Raw genomic sequence first — 25480 nt, forward strand, 5'->3', positions numbered from 1 at the left:
GAAAAATCTGCCAATCCTTCAAAATGGCAAGCATTTAAATAAATTTTTTTTTGAAGCAGTTTTTTGGCTAAATTAATATAACAAATGGGTCGATTTTGAATTTGAGTGAAACAAATTCCAATCTGAAACGAAATGTGTCAAGTCGGTATAACACACTTTAAGACCTATTTATAATTAAGCTTTTTCTTGGATACTTTTTTAAATAAGCAAGATTAGTAATTTCAAATAAAACATCTTTAATTTTTGAAACGTGAAGGCAAAAAATATTTTTGAACTCGGATCTTTAAATTTATTTTTGAAATATTTATGTATTTTTGATAGTTTTAATTTTTTAATATTTCATATTTTTTTAATTTTTACCTGAAAACATAGTTGGCAATAACAATATAAAAACGGTGAATTTTTTTTATGAAAATCGTTAGGAAATGTTTTAAAAAAGTCGTGAAATAATTTTACTAACCATTTTTGTTTTTTTGCATTATCTTTTGTCGTAATCGATGTTATGTCGAGTTATCGCAAGAAATAGAATGGAGGAGTACAAAATAAAATAGTTTTTACCATGCTGCACAGGCCTTTCATGCTTTCTTATGGGGACTTGAAATTGATTCTCCAAAAAAGCATTTGAGTAGAAGTTTCATTTTTTAAACAAAAAATATGTTCGATTTTCATATTCTAAAATTTTGATTAAACTATCTGACATCAAACGTGGCAAATTGCTTTTAAGATAATATTATGCTATTTCCTGAATATTTTTTAACCGAATCAAACGAACATTTATGCACAAAAACGTTTTAGTTATTTTTATATTTAAACTTGATGAAATTTTCAAAAAATGCATTTTGAAAGTTTTTTTTTTGAAAAATCAATTTGTTTCTTTAAAATGGCAAACCAATTTTTTTTTTTTTTTTTTGAAAATTCTTTGAAAATTTTACTCCAACCATTTTAAAATATTTTCTAAAGCCTAGTACCCAGCTGAAGAGAAATTTTCCATACAAAAATAGCACAGCGAAATCTTGAACGAAATTCAATTTTTTTGTTTTTGCTTTAAAACTTACATATTTTTTGATGTTTTTTTCTGGAACTTTTTTATTTGTATTTTTATTTTTTTGAATTAGACATAATATCGATTGTATTTTTTTTTTGTTTCGCTTCAGCTGCGTACCAGGCTTAAAAAATTAAACTAATCAAAATTAAATTAAATTTTTTTTTAAATATCTTAATGTTCCATTGTTATTAGGCTGTTTTGGTCTATACAAAGAAAATGCGAATAAAACAAGTGCTATCCCATTTTTTCCCAACGTTTCGTAAGTGTTTCTTACTTCATTAGATATCTTAATACCTATTATTTTAAAAACAAAGTTATATTTCTTACATTTTTCATAACATTTCTCGTGCATAGATTTATCAAAAGCACTTTTTGTAATGTTTTTAGTTTCACAGCAAAAATAGTAATTATTTGACGCTTTAAGGTCAACGAAGCTGACTTGAGTCTTTTTTATTCGTTCAAACATTTGTAATAAAATCGAAAATATTTACTGGTCCTGGTCTCGTTTTTTCCTCTATTTGTTTACAAATTTAAATTAGATAAAATTTATTGAGATGCTTACTAGATATTGGAGAATAGCCGAATTTTTCGAAAATACCTTAAAAAACTCAGAAGCCAAGATTTTTGTATTTAAGTTTTAAAGTTTTTTTTTCATTTAAGAAATCTCTTAAAAATACAAGTGTCAGTTTCAAAATCTATTTCAATAAGACACTATCAGCCTTTATTTAGTAGTTTTCACTGAACAGCTCTAAACGGCTGCATAGTTATAATATCATACATAAAGTTTTATGTAGCCTCTATGCAACGTTACATAAATTTCTATTTATAAAACATTTTCTTAGCCATTATAATTATGCTAGGTTTGTGTTCAAATAAGTACTAAAAATGGAAAATTAGTGCTTTTTATCACGACAAACAACTCCATCTGTCGATAAAATAATTCCATCCGATTCAGGAATAAATTCACCAAATTTCTTATTTTTGAAGTGAAAACTTCTTTAATATCGTAGTGATTTAAAACAAGATGAAATGAAAACGTGACACGACTTCAACTTGTTATAACTTTTTTGTTTTAATAGATAGATGAATGAAATTTGTACTGTAAATAGGTAATTAAATAAATTATAATTGTACAAAATTTCAATTAATTTCATATTCAAAATTCAAAATTTGGAGATAACGGTAAAAAGATGTTCTTTTCCAACACACGTTATATCTTTTGATCTAGTGCACATAAAAATTTGATTTAACTTTAATACCCATGCTGATAACATAACCTTTTATTTGATATATCACACATAACGTTACGTGCTCTACAAGTTACACAATCTTATTCAAAATTTAAAAATACCTCAAAACACCTGTGGAGATCTGTTGGCAATGACCAGCTACCAGTGTAGGAAGTACCGTAATCTCAGTCTGGAAATTCGACATGGTTGACTTTAAAAAATTCTAACTTCTCTTGTAGACATCTTTGAAATAAGATTTATGCATCATTATACAAGGTGAAACAATAAGCTTTTACATGGTATAAAATTTTGTATAGGTTGTCAAACAAAAAAATTGATTTAATAGCATGAGAACATAAAAATAAATGTTTTTTTTGCTTTTTGGATGAAATTTCATCGAGTTCAAAAAATTCTAGCTCTTTTTATAGATGTCTCATGGACCTGATCGATATATATAATTTGACCTAAGACAACAAGCTTTCAGATGATATAAAATTTATATAGGTTGTCATATAGAAAACATGGATTTGAAGGTGATAGAATAAAAATAGGTAGATTTTTTGTATTTTATTTTTTTTTTTTTGCAAGAAAAATGATTTTTTAAGGTTTCACTTCTACCACGTGTTAATTGCACACATGTTTTTTTGTTTTAGGTAGTTGATTTCAAATTGTTCACTTAATTGCAAATGAAATCCAAAAAATAAATTTTCAATGAAAAACAAAAAAATACACAAATGTGTTTTCTTTTTCTAAATATTATGTGATGTTCAAATGACATTTAAGCAAAATATATTCTTATTCAGGCTCTAAACAACCTAAAAACGCTTTTAACTTATCAGCCTCTATGCAACGTTGCATACATTTTATAAGTAACAATTTTCTGTTTAAAGACATTATAAAAAGTACCTACATATTGCTATGCACTGTCTATAATGAGTTTATAAATAAGGCTGTTAGATTAAACCACCAAATTCTGAAATATTCGGATATTACTGACGGTTCTAGCAGTTTTGACTATTTTTTGCCAAAAAATTAACTTTATGCTGTTTTATTAAACACCTTAAACTATTCAAGTTAAAAATAAAAATATTAACGACCATAACATTTTTTTTTCTGTTTATTCTAGCTTGCCGTTATGAAAAAGGCTCCTGGTCTGAATGTGCAACTGGTCAAATGACACGAGCTGACAAATTGAAATCAACAAGTGATCCATCGTGCGAAGCAACACGTATCATTAAGAAGAACTGCAAGCCTGGCAAGTCCAAGGACAAGAGCAACAAGGAACAACGCAAGAACAAAGACAAAGGTAAAGTGAATAAAAAACAAAGATTTCTAAACTCATTATCCTTTCCTTCCATGGAGGATGGACATAATTTAATTAATTTTCTTTTTTTTTTGTAAATTAATGGTATTTCTTAATAAATTGATTTAAGTATACATACTCCGGTTCGTACCTACAGGAGGACGGTAATGTTAGTATTCTATTAGTTGATTTTGGGTTATAAGGCGTTGCCAGAGTTAAATTAAATAAAATTGACAATTAATAGTCCTCCATTAGATATTGGAAAATGTATCCTTAATGGCTACACAACACCAGACAAAAATCCCATTAAAATCTTTTCAAACATGGCTATGGGATATATAACGACCGGACTTAGCTTCAGATCCATAGCTAAGGTTCCTACCCAAGATTATTTTCCAACTTAGCATCAAGCTTTTGCATAACATGCATGTAGGTAGATGAAGGAAAAAATAAACATTTTTTTTATAAACTCAAAATTCATATCGAAGCAAAAAGGGTTTTGTAGTATCCGTCGTCGAAGCAGGAGGATGAAAAAGGAACCTGCGATGAGAACAAACAGGAGCCAACAAAATTTCATTATTATATTGTGGTGATGGTTGGTATGGTGTATTTGGTTATAGAACACAGAGTCTTCTATATGTATTTTATCTCTGTGCTGCTGAGCAACATTTTAATTAAATTAACTGACAAGTTGAAGGGATGGCAAAAACTGCTGCACACGTGCAAGGTTCATGAGATCTATCTATATAGACTTTATAGTTCAGCAGGTGGCTCGTGTGTCCTCATATATTTGTGCTGCTGCTGCTGCAGTCTGTTATGTTCCAATATAAGGATGGAAAATTAAATTTTCCACACTCTCTCTCTCTTTTGTGTTTGTTTTAATCTCTAACTGCAATGAGGGCGGAGGAAGAAGAAAATTTTATGTAGGTTGAAGGTATAGACGCATTTTACTATACCTACCAACGTTGCAGAGGTTGATAAATCAGAGGAAAATGCTGTTAGTAGTTCCCGCAGGTAAAATGCAATTCATACTTTTATAGCTAAGGGTTAATCTAAGCTGCATTATCATCATCATCAGGATGTATGTTATTATTATGAAAAGCAAGCAATTGTTAAAATCCACTAGTGAGCACTCTGCTGAACACTGAACAACGATTTGAATGAGGATAATGACAAATTAATTTAATTAAACAGTTTTAAAGCAATGTTCTTTATGTATTTATGCAGACAACAATATGGTTGTTTTGGTTAGATCAATAGATAAAACTTGACTTATCATTATTACTAATACTACTTCTATATTTTTTCTCTGAAATAACAACTTTTCCTTGTTGAAATTATAAATTTGTTAAAAAATTTAAATTGGCCATTTAGTGCTGCATTTTACATTTTCAAAGTTTCGTATAACAAATTAAACCATTTAAATGCAAAAAAAAAAAAAGTCACAAAAGTCAACCCGTTTGAATAATTACTCAAGAATAACACAATCTGGATTCAGATTTTTCGACAAAAAAAAAAAAAAAATTACGCATACGCCACAGTGACCCTCTGAGTTTCTTCATATTTAGTCACTGATTAAATACTGGAACAATTTTACTTTTTTATTTAGTCGAAATATGTTGTAACATAACGACTTAAATGGTTGAAACATTTCTCACACGTTGCTACTGTGTTGTGGAGCGCAGTAGGTAGTGCATTTGATGCTTTTTAGCATCAAAAACCATTTGCATGGCTTGAAATTTTGGTACACCGAAGAATATTGGTATGTAATATAAAATTGGTATGCCATTTTGTAGATATCAGTAATCAACATCTAAAACCCAAATTTCAAAAAAATTCAATGTCCTGTTTTCGAAAATTTGATTTTTCAAAAAAAAAAAATTTCCAAATTTTTTTTACATTGTTTATCGTTTTTTCGCAGTTTTTGTTCGCTTTTGCACAAATACATGCATGTTTTCCATTAAAAATTAATTTAACTGTTAATTTAGTGTTGGTTAAACTTCGACAGTCTACCAATATCATCGATAACAAAAAAATTATCGATTATATCGATACTTCACAAAACTATCGATAGTTGCAATACTTCCAAATTATTTTACCACAAGGCTACCGATATTATAAAAATAGAAAATAGAAAACATGCATGTATTTGTGCAAAAGAGAACAAAAACAGCAAAAAAACGATAAGCAATGTAAAAAATTTCGATTTTTTTTTAATTTAAAAAAAAGATCACTAAATTTTCAAATAAATTGTTCAAAATTGTTTATAATGTCTTTCTACTGGTAGCAAATAACGTTTGAGCAGAATAATTAGCAATATAAACATTGTTTTTGATTGAAAAATGACTAAAAACAGTGGAAAATTCTCAAAATAATTGAAAAAACTTATAAAAAAAAATTTTGTTCGAAGTCGTACCGACAAATTGAAAAAATAATGACGCCAATCGATTTCTCGAAAAAATGTAATGTCATGGAAAAATGCTACCTCAACATTTTTTTTTTTACGAATGCATAGCTTGATATACATATAGTACCTACATATATCGCAATTAAAAAAATTGCATTTGAAATTGAAAAAAATGTTTATTGCAAACAAAAACAAAATCCCATGAACAAAAATTTTTATTGCAACTTACATTGGCTTCAATGCTATAGTTATAGCTAATGTATGGTCAAATACTCAAAATTGTAAAAAAAATCGACCAATAAAAAAAAAATATTTAATGCACACGTTTTGGATTTTTGTATATGCATATAATGCAAAAAAAAGTGGGTCCGGCTTCCGGCAATTCTGTCTGTCTGTCTGAATTGAAATTTGAATTTTTTTTAGGACCAAAACTAACCGTACTTGTCATATAACGGAAATAGAAAAGTAAATTTTTTTTCATCTAACGATTTTGATTAAAATATTTGTATGTAGTGTTACACATAAAATCTTTCTTTAGAAATAAAAAGAAATACTTTTTGTACCGTTATTAACGATATATGCCATAGAACAGTTTTTTGTTATTTATAAATTTCTCGTAAACGACAAAGCAAATTTCGACCAAAATTTGTATACAGAAATTTTTCAAAAAACTCATTTTTGGATTTTTTAAAAACATTTCAAAAGTTTTTCAAAACGGGTTGATGAGTTTTATCGAAATTTCGTTTTTATGTGTTGAATAGTATTATCTTAAAAACGGCATACCAACTTTTTTTTTGAATGTTAGAAAATTTGTATATATAAAATATTAATTTTTTTTTTAAATCGGCTCAAACGATTTTCGAAAATTTGTTTCTAAAAATTCCGTTTTATGAATGAAATTGTTTAAAATTATAAAAACAAATTTTATTTAAAAAAAATCAAATTTAAAATTTTATTTTAAATAGAATTTTCTTTTTCAAAACAGAATTTAAGTAAGAAATTTATTTAATTGATATCAAAGAGATGTTAAAAATAAAATAATAACACACAACAATTTTACGACCATTTATTATCCGATTGCATGTTTTTTTTTTCCATTTGCAAAAATTTTGCTGATTTTCCTATTTCTTTTATTTAAAAAAAAATGACTCTTTTGGTATAATTTTTGTGCCAGCTATGTTTTGAGGAAAAGAATGAAAAACAAAACTTAATATTTAATTTTTCATTTAACAAAAACTTACGTTCCAAATAGATTTTGATATTCAAAATTCAAGTACAAAATAAAAAAAAAAAAACAACTACGTCAAGTTTTTAAAATAAAAAAGGTCTTATATTTCTCAAAAACGTGACATCATAGATTTTTTTGAAAATTTTCGTCTAGTTGAATTAAAATTTCAAAATTACTGAAATGAAAATAAAAAATCTATTCCTTCTTCATGATAAGTGAAAGACAAGAAAATGGGATCATTGGACATTGGAAATTATTCACTCATTTTAATATGAAAATAATTAATCTGTGATATATTTAAGTAGAAATATTTTTAGTTTTTAAATTATTAACGAATCATTTTTTTTTTCTTTCAGTTGCTCGCAAAGGTCGTGCTTAAGCTGTTACCAACTATAATTGTTTCCCCAACTCAATGGTATTAAACAATTTTAATAATTAAGATTAAAAATAAAAACAAAAACAAGAAAAATAACATCTAAAATCAAACATTCAAAATACTCCAGTACAGCAACAATACATACACTTATACATACTCACACACCAAAAAACAAACAAAAAAATATTAAAAAAAAAAAAAAACATTTACAAAAAAAATAAACTGTTTTCAAACCAATCTTAAAATTTAAACATAAAAAACAGACAAAACAGTGTTAAATTTATAAAACAAAACAAAAAAATAAAATGAAACTAAATAAACGTTTATTAAATTAAGTATCAAACAAAAATAATAGAACTCAAAAATAATATTCAATGGCAGCGAAGATTATAAAAATAAAATATAAAATTAAAAAAAAAAAAAACTGCATGGGTATTATTTAAATGTATTAAGAAAAGGAAAAAAAACTAACAAATAAAAATACATAAGAAAAAAAAAGAATCCCTCGAAACCGCATAAAAAAAATTCAAAAAAAAAAAAACATTCATCACACTGAACGGATAGGCAACTAATATTGTATTAAATAAAATAAAACACAAATAATTAATTAACATTTAACTTTTAACAAAAAAATAAAAAAAAAAAAAAACAAACAGTATTTGCATTTTAAAAAAACAAAAAGAAAAAAATAATATTTTTCTTTATGTTCTCTCTTTTGAAACAAATAGCAACTTTTACATAGATTGAATATTCTTCTCAAAATACGAAAAAATTACAAAAAAAAAACTATATAAATGAATTAATATTAAAAAACAAAAAAATATTAGACTATATACACATACTACATTGTACTTCTTTTGGTAAAACAAACAAACAAAATAAAGAAAAAAAAAAACAATTATTGTAAATATTGTATAAAATATATACACAAAAAAATAATAAAAAAAAACAACAGTTTGTGGCGTTAAATTACAAATTAAAAAAAAAAATTCAAAACAAACAGTGAATAAATAAACATTTTTTCATTTCAACCATAAACTCTTTCATTTTACTCTAAGTTTTTATACTTCATAAGTTCTTTCTTAATTTAAACAAAAAAAAAAGTATAAATATGATATGAAAAAATAAAAAAATCATTTTTATTAAGTTTAACATTTTATAATAAAGCAAAAATAAAATAAAATTATAAAAAAATAAAACAAGAAATAAATCGTTAAGAAAAATAAAAACAACAGAAAATAATATAATACAAGACATTATAATAATTCCAAAAAGGAAGAAATCAGCATAAACATGGATTTATTGTATGAAGATGAAACAGAAATCTTTTTGTGAAAAATAAAATGAAATATTAAATAAAACTTTACGATAAAATTTAAAATTGTGTGTGTTTTTTTTTGACAGTTTTTAAAATAAGGTGTTGTATCATAGATTTTCAGATCTCAAGTAATAGACCGAGAGCCCAGAGCAGATTTTGGGAGTTTTTGGATAACCGAAAATGGGTCATATGTATGTGTAGGTAATAGCGTCCTGATGATGAATTCGAAAGTCTGGCAGGTTTATTTCACGGCATTCTATGGTTTATGGGGAGTTGAAAAATGCATTTTTTCCGATTTTTGTGTCGAGTATATAACCACTTAAATTCATATAGAGCCGATAAAGGGCGATACCTTGATTGCAAAAAGTTCGGTCCCTTGCCAGACGTTCTTGAAGATTCGCGAAATAACGATTTTCATACAAAAGTCATTCATTTTTGTCAATAATCTTCGTCGAATGACCAAAATAGCTTTGAGATATGGGTCTTAAGATGGCGGCTTAAAGGTGAATAGTGAATTTCAAGTGAGAAAACTCTGGGTTTAGTTTTGCGAAAAATTCACGTCCCCTACTTTGGCGGACACTTTGTGGCGGAATAAAAAAAAATGTATCTCATTAATTGTAGCTAATTAAATGCTAATTTGTTGCGCAAAAATTAATTTTGTAGCTTCACCCAGTCATTTTTTATTGCAACTTAAAGTTTCAGAAGTGCACTTCCGGTTTTACGAGTCAGTGGAGACTTTTTTAAAAAATCACTTTTTTAAATTTGTTTCTTTTTCCATTAATTGTAGCTTTTGAATACATTATTTTTGATACAAACCCCAATTTTGTAGCTCAAACCGTTTTTGAAATATTCAAGATTTTGTTTTAAAAACATAGCTCAAAAGTAACCTTTTAAAATCCAAAAAAATGCGAAATTCAAAAATTTTTTTTGCACAAATTTGTAGTACCCTAGACTAAGACGAAATCCAAAAACCTCGATTTTGTAGCTCCTTTAGTTTTTTTGTTATTCAATATTCCGCTAAAATAAGACTCAATTTCATATGTAACGGTCAAAATTGTCAAAAAAGTTGAATTTTTAATTTTTTTCTTTTCTAGAAACTGTAGCTTTGCAAAACAAGCTTTTGAGCTATGTTTTTAAAACAAAATCTTGAATATTTCAAAAACGGTTTGAGCTACAAAATTGGGGTTTGTATTAAAAATAATGTATTCAAAAGCTAAAATTAATGGCAAAAGAAAAAATTAAAAAAAGGGAATTTTTAAAAAAAGTCTCCACTGGCCTCATCAAACCGGAAGTGCACTTCTGAAACTTTAAGTTGAAATAAAAAATGACTGGGTGGAGCTACAAAATTAATTTTTGCGCAACAAATTAGCATTTAATTAGCTACAATTTCGGGCATCAAACAAATATTAATTTTCCTACTTTCGTCCGCTAACTTCAGTCTTATTTTAGCGGAATTTTGAATAACAAAAAAACTGTTCAAGCTACAAAAATTAAGTTTATGTAATTGAAAAGCATTTAAAAAGCTAAAAATTTGGAGGTCAACTAAAGTTTTTAATTTCAATTATTTCAGATTTTGTCCGCTAACTTCAGACTTATTTTAGCGGGAAATTCCATAATTCAAAAACTATGCGAGCTAAAAGTTTTTGGTTTGAGCAACAAACTAGCATTTAATTAGCTACAATTAATGAGATCATTTATTTTTGATTCCGCCACAAAGTGTCCGCCAAAGTAAGGGGCGTGAAAAATTCTTTATCGTATCGGGTCAGATTATTTATAAATGCACTAGACTAAAATAAAATAAAATGAATAACTGGGAAATCTAGAAAGATTTTTTTTTTTTACATTGAAATCAACTTTTTAAATTTCCAAGCTAAGTATCTTGTATAACAAAGAATTTTTGGAAGTTATTTTTCGAGAATTGTAGGAACCATATAAAAAAAATAGTTTGTTTTTCAATAAAAATTTTCAAGCATTTTTCGAAAAACATTAAATAAATTTATAACCCCGTTTTAAAAAAATTGAAATTTAAAAAGAAAAGTCTGACACTAAAAATGTTGAGACATATTAATATTACAGCTACTCAGAAGTGTTAAAATCGGTCAAATAAGATATTACTATTAAGCCAAACTTCGAACGTACGGTCAAGTGAAGAAATTCTTTTTATAAGCGATGTTCAAAAACTGGACAAAATTAAATGACACTCTAATCGACATTGTCTTCAATAAACTATTCTTAAGCAGTGACAAGGAATGGGTATTAGTATCCTTATCCGTTCCTATTGAAATAATGTTGAAGATTGCTTGAAACTAGCCAACAAAGCTTCAATTCTTATTCAACGGAGCTTAGAAGTTTTCCATAACCTTAATTATTTTGTCAGGTGTTTTTTTTTTCAGTTATCATTTTTTGCAGAAAAACTATATAAAGCGAAAGAGCGCACCGTGACAAAAAATTCATTTCAAGACAGAAGACTTGAGCTAAAACATAAATAAAATGTATAATTTAAAAAAGCTTTTATCATGCCCTGAAAACAATAAAATAGTTGAATTGACTTATAGGAAATGGTACGATCAAAAAGGGGCGAGCGCTTTATTTAAAACTTTATGAAAGTACAAGCAACAAAAATACGCTCTACGCTTGTTGATCTTACCATTTCCAATAAGTCAATTAAATTATTTTATAGTTTTTAGGGCGTGATAAAAGCGGATTTTTAGTTTTTTTACACTATACATTTTATTTTTTACTTTTTAGTCTTTGATGATTGTAAGTTCAATTCGACTTGGGTTGTATTAGTCTCCAAAGCCCCTCTCTTTCGTACCGGCAAGGCTAAAATTGATTCGGATTGTTTCAACCCCCCAATTACCCTCGCCAGGGTCCGGACCACCAAAATATTGTGTTTTCATCCGAACTTAATATATGAGTAATTCCATGTGAAAAGAATATAGGAAAAATACCTATGCCATAAAATCTTTTTGTGTCACTTTTTTGTGGGTTCTTAGCTCAAAATATTAACTTCTCCATATAAATAATCCCCCAAAAAAATTAGCAAATGAGTAGTATGAATTAATTCCTTAAGTCACTCCATTTTTTAGAGGAAAAAATATAATGATCTCAAATTTCTTTTTTGCATATTGAATATTTTTTTTTGCATTCGAAGGGTGATATTTAGGCCTTTCCAAAACCATCATTAAAAATGAAATTGATTCATTTTAAGCTGACCTATAATAGAAAAGGTGAAAAACACGTTTTATTTTGTATCTAAAAATATTATTTTTTTTTTTCAAAACTGTTTTTGAAGTAAAATTTTATGATCTTTTCAAAAAAAAATATCCCGTTATGATTTTTGCACTTTTAAGCTATTTTTTAAAGTTTTTTGTTGTTGTTTTGCTAGGCATAATTAGTATTTGGGTTATATACTGAGTAATAAATGACTAATCTGAACAAAAAAACCAGTACCTGAAAGCTGAATAAATATGTAAGAAACACTAGAATAACTTTTCTCGGCAACTCCAGATGTTTAAGCGCAATGTATTAAAATATTTTTAAAAAATCGATTTTTTAAAGGAAATTTTTGACAAAAAAAGTTCTTACTGAGATAAAAAATCAAAATCTTTCGAATCCTCATACTTTCAAATTTTGTATGTGTAGTACACTGTCTGGCAAAGATAATAAGATACTTTTTTTCAAAATCGATGGATAAGTTATAAAGATATGACCATTTTTGTAACGATTAAAATGTTCGACTCTTTTTCCTACTTTTTTTTGTTTTTGTCTATAACTTGAAATGCAAGCCGAATTTGAAAATTTTTATTAAGAAATTTTTTGTAGATAATTAAATTTCATATCGATACGTATCCTTTTAAAATATTTTAAAATTCAAATATCGCAAAAAACTATTCAAAAATAGAAAAAATTGACATTTTTAATGTTTCTGCTAAATAGTCCATTTTTATCCTTTAAGTATTTATGGATATTGGAAATATAACGGAGAAAAGAAGAAACTTTAATTTTCATTAAAATTGTCACAAAAATTGAGTACGGCTAAATTTGGATAAAATATGAAATTTCAAAATCTACTGTTTTTGGTCTTTTTGAACCATATTTTTCTTTAACACCATGTTTTAACAAAAAATGGTGATTACCAGGTTTTATTGTATGCATTTGTTATTTATTAATTTCTTTATCATTAATTCAAACCATAAGACCAATGAATGCAAGAAATATTTTAAAAACTTATAAAATATTAATCACATTAAAACAAATTGTTAATCTATTTTCATTTGAAATTATTTTATAATTTCAGGATATATTATGAGATTCTTGTTTTTTTTTAGAACATAGATATACAAAAATAAAATATGCAAGCACTTGCAAAATGTGTTAAAGAAAAATATGATTCAAGAAGACCAAAAACAGTAGATTTTGAAATTTCATATTTTATCCAAATTTAGCCGCACTCAATTTTTGTGACAATTTTAATGAAAATTAATGTTTCTTCGAGTTTGCAAAAAAAAAAAAATATAACATAAAAATTAGCCTATTGCATATTGGAAAATGGCAAACTAAACGGTTCTGGTAACTCAGAATAACTTTTTACTTGCGATATATTAACTACATAGTTTATCAAGTTATGCATTCGTAAAAAAAAAAATCATGTGTGCAATTAACACGTGGTAGAAATGAAACCTTAAAAATCATTTTTATTGCAAAAAAAAAATAAAATAGAAAAAATCTACCTATTTTTATTCTATCACCTTCAAATCCATGTGTTTTATATGACAACCTACATATATAAATTTTACACCATCTGAAAGCTTATTGTCTTAGCTCATAATATATATACCTATATCGATCAAGTCTATGAGACATCTACAAAAAGAGCTAGAATTTTATAAACTCGATGAAATTTCATCCAAAAAGCAAAAAAAACATTTATTTTTATGTTCTCATGCTATTAAATCACTTTTTTTGTTTGACAACCTATAAAAAGTTTTATACCATGTGAAAGCTTATTGTTTCACCTTATATAATGATGCATAAATCTTATTTCAAAGATGTCTACAAGAGAAGTTAGAATTTTTTAAAGTCAACCATGTCGAATTTCCAGACTGAGATTACGGTACTTCCTACACTGGTAGCTGGTCATCGCCAACAGATCTCCACAGGTGTTTTGATTTTTTTCAATTTAAGATTGTGTAACTTGTAGAGCACGTAACGTTATGTGTGATATATCAAATAAAAGGTTATGTTATCAGCATGCGTATTAAATTTAAATCAAATTTGTATGTGCACTAGATCAAAAGATTTAACGTGTGTTGGAAAAGAACATCTTTTTACCGTTATCTCCGAATTTTGAATATGAAATCAATTGAAATTTTGTACAATTATAATTTATTTAATTGCCTATCTACAGTACAAATTTCATTCATCTATCTATTAAAACAAAAAAGTTATAACAAGTTGAAGTCATGTCGCGTTTTCCTTTCATCTTGTTTCAAATCACTACGACTCTAAAGAAGTTTTCACTTCAAAAAGTTGAGATAGCAATCAGACATGACATTACGATGATAGAGAATGTAAAAAAAAGTCGGTCCTGTTAGTCCGTCTGTCTGTCTATCTAAACGGATGGACCGATTAACATCAAACTTGGTATGGAACTCTCTTATTTTCTCCTAAACTAATAATTTGATTTCAACAATTTTTTTCTGCTGAAGCACTTATACCATTTGCATATAAATTTAAAATAATTAAAATTAGTGATTTCTACAAAATGGCATATCAATTTTATTTTAAAGCTTTTTTCTATGAAATTGTTTGTAAAAAACTAGTTTTTTTAAAAAACGGCTCTTACGATTTTGAAATTTTTTTTAAAAAAATACATCTTTATAAAACAAATGAAATTGCAAACTTGGTTTGGAGCTCAAATTGATTTCAGATGTTTTTTTATTACTTTAAAAACGATTTTTGTGTGTGTGTATTTTTTTTATTTTTTGATATGTTTTTTTTTTTGTTTTTATATACATACCTACAATAATTACATTTATACTAAATTTCTATACAAAAAGTACTAAAAATTCTTGCAACTTGAGCCCTAATAGCAAGTTCGTGCGACAAAGTTGTGCATTTTTTTTTTTTTTTTTCAAAACATATTTGTTGCAAATTCGACATTAGTGTGGTCCACGTTATAAGGCAAAAAAATAAACCATATAATTCATTAGTTCCCCACCCATTATTTTGCTACAGACATCAATACCAACATATGCTGAAAGTTTTAGTCTTCAAAACTAAAAGGAAGAGGGCGCTCATCAGCTTTGGAATATTAGACTTTGTTACCCTTACCTTACCCTTAATATCTGATTATATCGTATTAGGACTTGGCTTGAGGTTGCAATTTGGATTAAACATGATAAGCACGCATGTTCCCGACAACCAAGTAAATGATTTTCACATTTCTTTGGTTTTGAGTCATTAGCTCGTATTTCATTGATTAATTCTGTTTTGATAACTTTAAGCAAAAAATACTTACAGACGAATTTAAATGAACAAAAATTATTATCTGTGAAAATATCACTTAACTATTGGTTTTTTATGAAAAACTTTACCACAACATAACTTAATTCACTTGATAAATCAAAACAAGAGTTAATTACTAGGCATGAGGACCCAGCTATACCAGCATCTGAGCAAAAACTTTGAGCCTGTTGAGCGCCCACTTACACTTCAACTAAAAAGCTGAAATTTCACGTGTGTAATACAAAACACATATGCAACCAATTTTTGAGTGGGGAACAACGGAAATGTAAAAACCAAAAAATTGGACCACCCTATTCGACATGTTTGATTTTATTTGACTGACATCAGGATTTCGAAGCCTATTTTATAAAATTTAGTTTAAATACGTTGTATGATTCTGACTGTTGGATTGCCAATCAGAACACAAATACTTTTTTAAAATAACAGCGTATCAAATCTAGATTTTCAACTATAGATTCGCAATTAATACAAGTTCTATTCTTTTCGACTGGTCATATAACGTTATTATAATGGCCGAGAATCCAGCAGAGATTTCAATTTAGTTTTCATAAAAAAAAAAAAAAAACATTTTCATCCCTACCCAAAAATATTGTAACATGAATCCTATTAGGACAGAAAAACAGAATAATTGATTTGAATATCCACCATAACATGATAATCCCTTTTGTTGTTCCAAAGCAAAAACATAAAGTTTATGCCAGAATGAATAAAAAAAAAACTAAAATAAAACCTATGTATATCGCATGTTTTCTGTGAGAAACAAAACAAAAAACAAAACCTGAATTAATTTCACGTTACCAACTCACGCAATTTATCGGCCAGCCATGTAATGTGTTAATTGCTACGGGTTCGTAGGTAGGTTTGTAGGTCCGTCCATATAACACGATTAATTTTCCTTTCCTCAATATCAGCTACAAGGATAAAGTTTTTTTTGTACAGGGACTATTCATGTAGAAATCCATACAGGATATCGCCTGTGACCTATATTTTCACTTATGCTCTATAACTGCTCATCGTTTTAAAGTTATGTATTTCTCAACACACTAATATATAACCAACACAACCAACATACAACGATGTTCGATTAATTTTTGTTTTGTTTTATTTTTTTTTTTTTCTGAGCAAAACCAACGCTTGCAAACACTCACGCACAATTTCGTTACCTTTGTTATGTTTTATGTATGGCACGTTAATCCAATTTATCCTGAAGCTATGTTATATATAGTATATTCACGATGGGGGGACAATGTTATAATACCTGCGTGTTTTCTTTTCGTGAGTTATGTATTTTAACGAACACACAAACATGTCAGTCAAACTTGGGAATCGCAAGCAGCCGTGGTTTAAATAACAGACAATCCCCATATAAAATAGGTAGAAAGTGAGTTTAAATAAATGCTGCTTATAATAACTTTATAACTGTTTTAAAGTTCAGCAAACTTCTAAGAATTTCAGGAAACACAAATGCAAATGCAAATGCAAATGCAAATGCAAATGCAAATGCAAATGCAAATGCAAATGCAAATGCAAATGCAAATGCAAATGCAAATGCAAATGCAAATGCAAATGCAAATGCAAATGCAAATGCAAATGCAAATGCAAATGCAAATGCAAATGCAAATGCAAATGCAAATGCAAATGCAAATGCAAATGCAAATGCAAATGCAAATGCAAATGCAAATGCAAATGCAAATGCAAATGCAAATGCAAATGCAAATGCAAATGGAAATGGAAATGGAAATGGAAATGGAAATGGAAATGGATATGCAAATGCAAATGCAAATGCAAATGCAAATGCAAATGCAAATGCAAATGCAAATGCAAATGCAAATGCAAATGCAAATGCAAATGCAAATGCAAATGCAAATGCAAATGCAAATGCAAATGCAAATGCAAAATCTAACGAAAAAGCAAATGAAAATACAAATTGCAATGCGAATTCTTATTTGGGATTGAGGTAACGCAAAAAATGCGATTTAGCGAGAATGTGGTAATCCAAAAATGTGAAAATGAGAGATCGATATGCGAAAATAATAAAGTGCTAGATTGCATGAATACGTGAACATGCAAACTCTTTAGTTCTTTATCAAGATTGCAAAACTCCATTTTATCAAAAACAGCTATGCTTTGAAATGTTAAAGTAAATAAAACCATTAATTTTGGCTTTTCAATTTCTCTAGCTCCTTAAAGGGACAGATTGATCAGCAGACTGATTAAATTCAATCTTCCTTGAAATTAAAAAAAGGTTTAATTCAACAAAAAAAATAATTAATTCTTTTACTGTGAATGCACTTCAGGCTTACCTACTCTCAAAATCCTTCAACGTTCAACTGTAAGTATTTTTCTAAATAAAATCAAAATCAATTACTTTCCTGCTGAGCCAAATCTAAATCCGTTTTGTCTTTGCATCGTCACAAAATAAAATTCAGTTACTCGTGATCTTAAAAAAAAAAAAAACATCAGTCCACGACGCAGAGTCTTTAAGTTTGAGTGTAGGTATATTGTGATGGCTCCCATGGCTCATCCGGGATAAAAACTCCATCAAGCTACCAATTAGCGACACCATTAATTGTTTGACCAAAGTTAATTATTTTCAAAATAATGCCCGTTGGCGCTGATATGGTGCTCGGTGCTGCTGCTGCTGCTATGTTGCTGTCACAGCCAGTAGCATAGCAATGTACATAGTCTGGGCCATGTGCTTCCGTGCGGTGCGGTGTGAGATGCGATGATGGTGTATTAGCCACTCCACTGAAACTCAATTAAGGAATTCGTAATTAATCCGACTATCCCTCCAATATAATTGTATTTTGTGGTCTTTGGCTGCGATGCTGGATGCGGTGCTAGGGTTACGTTTGCAAAGTCCTAGGGTAACTCTAGGTCCTACCAACACCAACCATGGAATTGTGGATTGAGTTTATTTTGTATTTAATGCACTGCTTTAGGGGTCACAATCGCAATCCACTCGATTTCCATTTCCAATTAATTTCGAAAAAAAAAATATATAATCAGCTTTAGGTTGAAAAATTGTGCCCTCCTACATTTTCTGCTAAACCCCTTTAACTACACCCTACTTTTCCATTCTCTCTCATGTATCTTGTCAGTTTGAATTGTACCTTGCGATGCGCTCTGTCTCTTTCAACCACTTGGCTTTTACTTTATCCTGTGAGTGAGTACGAATGTGCTTATCGGTGCTGATGATTACTCCAAAATTAGCTTCGTCACTTCAATATCACGTAACTTGTGAGAGAGAGAGATATTCTAAATTCATGTCACCGATTCTCAGGATACAAACCCTGTTTTGTGTCGTGGCACCCTAAGGGTTTTGAGTTGGGTTTTTTGTATACTTATTTGCTTTGCATTTGCGTTTCATCACACCTATACCCAGGACTCGTACAATCATTCCAAAGGGAAAGTAAAAGGAGTGGAAAAGAGGATTTCTGTTAACTTTATTTCTAAGCCAAGCGAACAACACGGCAACGAGGCGAGAGGGTTTCTAACACCTTTTTATATGTATGTATGCTATTCAGCGGAAAAATAGGGTAAAAATCAAAGGACTTAAAATCCTCATCCTTTGAGTACACGAATTGAATAAATCAGTGACAGTGTTGCGAAAAAAAGTGGAAAGGTAAAGTAAAAGTTGACGAAAAGGGATGTCAAAGTATCTTATCATTGTAATATACGCCAAGTTGTAAGGGTTGTCAGACATTGAAAGACTGCGCCGCGCTTACAATAATATCCTCACACGTGTAGGTGTCGTTGATGACATAAGTGTTTTTTTATATAGGCCTATATATTACCTTCCAACATACAAACATACCATCATACTTAAATGCGAAGGGTATAAAAGATATGTTTGTTTTTATTCCGACTGACAGCATATGGCTGGGCATGGTGTTTCTTGTTCAGTGTATATGTATGTACCTATGCTACAAGTTAGGGTGACAAGGGATTTTTTTTTGTCGTTGTTTGTAATTAATTTTATTTATTTCAAGTTGACTTAAAGCCTTGATATGTTCAAATTGTCATATAAATCATATGTTGACTTTGTATCTGTTTCATTTCATTCTTTTAGGATGGTATATAGTAGCTTTGGGAAAGGAAATTTCTCTTTGTCTGCTAGTTATCAAAAAATAACTTTTGTGTCAGAAAAAGACTCAATGATATGATAAGGAATTTTGACCCCCCTAAAATTAAAATCTACTCATCTTTAACTTATAAAACATATACATTTTTGAATTCTGCTCTTCTTTGCCCTTCGCTTTTGTAAAATCAGGACCTAGTTCTGCTACTTTTTCGCAAAAATGACCACATCTTTGCTAGTATACGTCTTTTTGGTGTCAAATTTTTCAAAATTCTCATATTCATAGCATAAGGATTCACCAAAATTGAAAATCCAAAATTAATGGTTCCTTTAACATTTTCATTTCGAACCATAAAGGTTTTGAAAAGTGCAGTTTCGCAATCTTAAAAAAAACTAATATTTTGCATGTATGTAGGTAAATGTTTTTATGCGATTTATCGCTTTTGCATTTTAGTATTTTTGCAATCTCACATTCTTAAATTCTCGCATTTGCATTTGCATTTGCAATTGGATTTTGACTTGCTTTTGCATATGCATTTTCATTTGTATTTGCATTTGTATTTGCATTTGCATTTTCATTTTCATTTGCATTTGCATTTGCATTTACATTTGCATTTGCCATTTGCATTTGCATTTGCGTTTGCATTTGCATTTGCATTTGAGTTTGCATTTACATTAGATAGGTACTAGCTGAACTTAAAAAATTATTTTTTTGCAAGTACGGCCGTACCTTTGCTAATATGCGTCTTATTGACGGTAAAACTTTGCAAAATTCCGACCTTCAAAAAACCTAAAACAAAACTCTTGTTTACGTTTTCTTCTTCTTCGCAATTAGGACCTACAAAAACTATTGAATTTTGCAGGTAAATGCTTTTATTTTGATACGAACGTATTCCGCTCCTAATACCTATACAATATTTTTATGCAAAATTTTCATACGATTATGAATAAAAATGAAATACTTTTTAAAAAAATATTTACCCACATATCATTTCCAGACATCAACATCAAAGTTTTTTTTTTGTTATTTTCTATTTGATGAAATGATAGTTTAAATAAAATTTATTTTTAAAGAACACTCAAGCCCCCATTCTATAGTTACGCATACCTATTCGCACACATAGTAACCTATCTGTGTACTACTACTACTTATATAACATTCAACAAACCTTTTGATGATCGATGACGATGCTAAGTGCTCTTTTATGTTTGAAAGCATAACAAAAGGCTCTGATGGTTGCTGCTGAACTGCATACATATAGAAGGTGGGCAAATAAAGTGGATACCTCTCTATGTTATACCTATGTATGTTGGTATTAGTATAGTATGGGAATATAGCACAGAAGTGCAACAGCAGCATCAGCGTTACAAAAAGGACACTCAAGCTAAGCAAAAGTAGCACTGGGTTAATTGATTTTGTATGTGTAATGTAAACGCTTACCTGGCTACAACAAACGTATATAGTGTTATTTTTCTAAAAGTCAATACAGTCAAAGTCGATTATATGAAAATTAAAAAAAAAAAAATAAGTTAAATGAATATCTAACTAAGCAGAAGTTGTGAGAAAAAATTTCAGGAAGAAAAAAACTGCCAATAAGTTGACTAAAAAAAAAAAAGAATTTTTCGGGTTCTACTGTAAAGATCTAAACAAAGCCTGATTATTCATAGTAAATCGAATTGGCAATAAATCCTTACATCAAATAAGGACAACTCCTTCAGTGCAGTTGAAAAAAAAATATTTTGTACACTTAAGCGGGTTCTACTGTCTTACCTACATAAAAACGTTGATTCTGATGAATTTTGCGGTAAATGTGGGTTACGGATATGTGAATTCGGTCAAAGTGAGGTGCTATGTTCATAAAACTGGAAGCCACTTGGCATAGAAAGTAGCTTCAAGTTGAAAACAACATTTTCATAAAAGTGTGCAAGTGCACATACGTGTGTGTGTGACTATGTGTGAAGGAATGTTCCTGATATACCAATACCATAGCTATCAAATCGATTTGTATTTCAATGATATATTTTTTTTTCTTTTTTGTTTGATTTAGTTTCAATTTTATTTTTATTTTTTTAACTTTAACTGTAGCGATAGAGAGAGGGTTAAACTTGTTGACACAGATTAGTTCGGGGTTAAACTTTATATTGATACAATATAGGGGGGGGGGGAAGCTTATATTTAGTTTGTGGCTTTTAAAAACAACCCCATCGCATTTCAAAAAGTGTACTTTTCACTTTTCTTTTTTTTTTTATTTTTTTCGAAAAAGAGATATTAAAAGGTCGATAGAGATGCAGCAAGAGTGTTTTAATGAAACTATTTTGAGATGCAAGTGTGTTACCTTGTTCATTGCCAATATAAAATTTTACAAGCAGTTACTTTTATCCTTGATGGTTATTAAAATAGGGGGAGCCGGAGCATATATAGGTATGCATTTAGGCTATATTTATTAACACTTTCGAGTTCTTGAATATTCGATTGGAGTATCAGAGGAATTCTACTTAAAATATTGATATGGCCTTTGGTATATTATATGACCCCAAAGGTATTTTATGAAAATTGCAATTATAATTGTAAATTCATCTCAAAATAATGATGTAATGTATAAATTGTCAGTTTCTATGAATTTTAATTATTTTATGCAAACGACACAACACGAATTTATACCTAATTTTCAAAATTATCTCACTTAAATCCTTTTGGTTTGGCCTATCCAAATCCAGAGAAGAATTTATTGTTAATTATAAATAATAATGATTTATTTGTGTATAAATAACAATTTCAAAATACCACACATCACTCTCGAGTAATATCAAAATTCTATAAGGACCTTTTAGGTAAAGTACATATAGATTTATGCAGGTAACGTAATTCTCAAAACAATATCTTCAGAAGATTGATAGAACATCATTATCAATGGTCAATGTTAAGTTGACATAACAACTTCACCAACAGTATAATGATGCAAAGTTCAAATCGAAGGTAGGGTATATTTCGTGATAAATGGTTATATAGGTGTGTGTATGTATTTGTATACAATATAAATAGGTATTATCTGATTTAACTGATAAATTAGCCTGTGGGGTTTTGAATTTTGAATGACATCCTTGTGACATGTGAAATCGAAATATTGAATGACATGACTATCAAAATGTCAATTTTAATGTTTCAAGGAAATTAATCCAAATGACAAAAATAGAGTTGTATCAAAAAATAAACAAAAGACAGGAAAGTGGATGAGAATTTATGAAAAACAAAAATAAGAATTTGTAATTTGACTGTGTTCAGACATGACGAAAAAAATCTCAGCGTGTCTACTCGATTTTATGGGAGTCGAAATTTCGCAAAGTTTAACCCCAAAAAGTTGCATATTGGCAAAGATACTTCTGTTTGTTTTTGCAAAGCCGCAGCATATTTTTTTCAAGTGAAATTTTTGTATCTAATGCGGGGAATGAATATACAGCCACACGCTTTATTATTGCGTGGAAATTATAAGTATAGCAAACAATAAATTGCTACTTAATAACTCTACTTTTCAAAAAATTTAGTTTGATCAAACAAAGTAGTATTTAAATATTAAAATTTTTAAATGCCAACAAAATAAAAATATAAAAATAAACTAATTTCTGTTTGAAAATTATTATTCGCTGTTGATTCTGAGAATTTGGCAAAATAATCATCAATTAGATAAAGGCCGAACAAATATTGAAGGTAAGAGTCATTTTTTTTTTTTATTTAACATCTCTTTTTGGGAGTTTTCTAACTTGTATTGGATTTAGACCCATATCTTTGGCGAATTTTATATATATGTATGTATGTACCAATCTTGATGGAAAATTTGAAAATTGAAAAAAAAAATGTTGCCTATTACTCAACGGACTTTTGCTTATGCTGTTAGTGATTTGCAAATTTAGTTATAAAGGTAAGTCAAATTTTCATTTCAATAAAAACACAAAAATTTAAAAACATGTAGCATGATTCCAATATTTAATTAAATTATCCTTTTAAGTAATAGATCAAACTATGTATTTAAACATAAAAAAAAGTCGTTATTCGTGTCTTGTTCATACTAACAATTTAATAGCGCAAAATGTGTTTTTTTGACACCATTTTGAAAGTTAAAAAAAAATCTTAGCAATATATTCTCTTAATATACCTAATTAAATATTGAAATTTTTTAATATTTTAAATCCAGGACATTCCAAGTTCTAAGTAATACATGTACTGCAACTGCAGCTTGTTTTGCTTTAGAACACTTACTCTTTGAAATCAAGCAATTTTAGTACACAAATTTGGTGTAAAAAAATAAACTTTAAAAAATATAATAATTCCTTTTTTAAAGAAAAGACAAAAACATCCATAACGAATTTGAGCATGAAAAGAGAATGGGCATTTTGGGCGTTGAGCGGCCATTAATAAAATTCGTATCAAATGAAAGGACTATATAACTTAGGAAAAACTTTTACTCTCTACGTTTCGCAGTATTGCGTTAAGAATGTAAGAAAATGCAGTATTAGTATCGTTAATGCATTATTCAATGTATGAACGACAAATTGGTTTATATTTTTATTTGGAAAATAAAATATGATGCTCTGGCATTTTCCCTAAGTCTGAAGTCATTACTCTTGAAAATCCGACCAAGAACTCATAATATAAGATTTTTAAGACAACCACTTCAAGATTTTGTTCGAAAGTTTTCAAACAATTGAAACTAACAAAAAATTGAATAACGAAACTCTCAAAATAGTCTTGAAACTGTTGTTTTAAAATGCTTATAGTTTGGGTTCTAGTGGTTGGATATACAAGATAAAGGTCTTCAGATTTAGGGAAAATAAGAGAGTATCGTATTTTGCACTTAAAATACACACATAAGATACAACTTTGAGACAATCTGCATAAAGTGCTATATGCAAAAATGCATTTTATCCGTTTTTGGAGTACGTCACAAGGATAAAACTTCTCCACAATATATGTTAACCTTAATTACATCAAAAAATAACAAATTCATTCCTGGCCGCGCAACGTCCACATTCCATACAAACTTGCCCATTCTCCTTTGGTTTTCTTTGTTGGAAAAAAAAATGAAAATTTTTAAGACTCAACAATTCCTTTATAAATAATTTGTTTAACTTTTTTTTTAAATAAAATTGGTATAACATTTTGGGGCACCTAAACCAAAATTTGGAAAATTTTTCAATTACAATCTGATTTTTCAAAAAAAAAAAAAAATACCTAAAATTTACTTGTATCGAAAACATTTTGTTCAAAAATTTGATTTTCATTAGAGCTATAAAAATGGTTTTGTCTAAAACCATGAAATTGAATCAGTTGTTTGGGAAATATCAAAAAATTAAAAAAAAAAAAAACGGTCCTCTGGCAAGTACTGTGTGACATAAAAAAAAAGTGTATACAATATTGTATATTGATTACAAAATACAAAAATCTGTGACACACCCAAAATCTGGACTGAAGGCCAAAGAACGGTTTTTTTCTTACCTTCCCCCACTGCAAAAATCTAAATTAGTCCATTTAATCAATTTTAGATTTTTTTTATTGTTTTGAAAAGGAAAAATGTAATCTTTTTTTCATAATTCACGTGACTAATGCTAATTTTGTACCCAAATGTTCAAATTTCAGACAATATTTCTAGATTTATATGAAGTTTAATAAAAACTTAAAAAAAAACATATAGCTACATTGTTTTTGAAAAATTAAGTAAAACATCACTTCAAATAATTTTGAACTCTTAATTTTGTAATGGAATACACAAATGCTGCGTAAGCTGGAAAAACTAATCTGTTTTCAAAAAAATCAAAATAATTTAGTTTTCTTTTAATCCAAAAATTTTGTTTTTTTTTTGAAAATTTTTCTTAATTTTAAAAATAATTTTACTAAAAATTTTGTACAAAAATGTTTACAAAAATTTTCTTTGACATCTGCTACCTACGCAACTAACATTAAAAAAAA

This window comes from Episyrphus balteatus, chromosome 2 (assembly GCF_945859705.1).
Source record: "Episyrphus balteatus chromosome 2, idEpiBalt1.1, whole genome shotgun sequence".
In the NCBI taxonomy this organism is placed as follows: Eukaryota; Metazoa; Arthropoda; class Insecta; order Diptera; family Syrphidae; genus Episyrphus; species Episyrphus balteatus.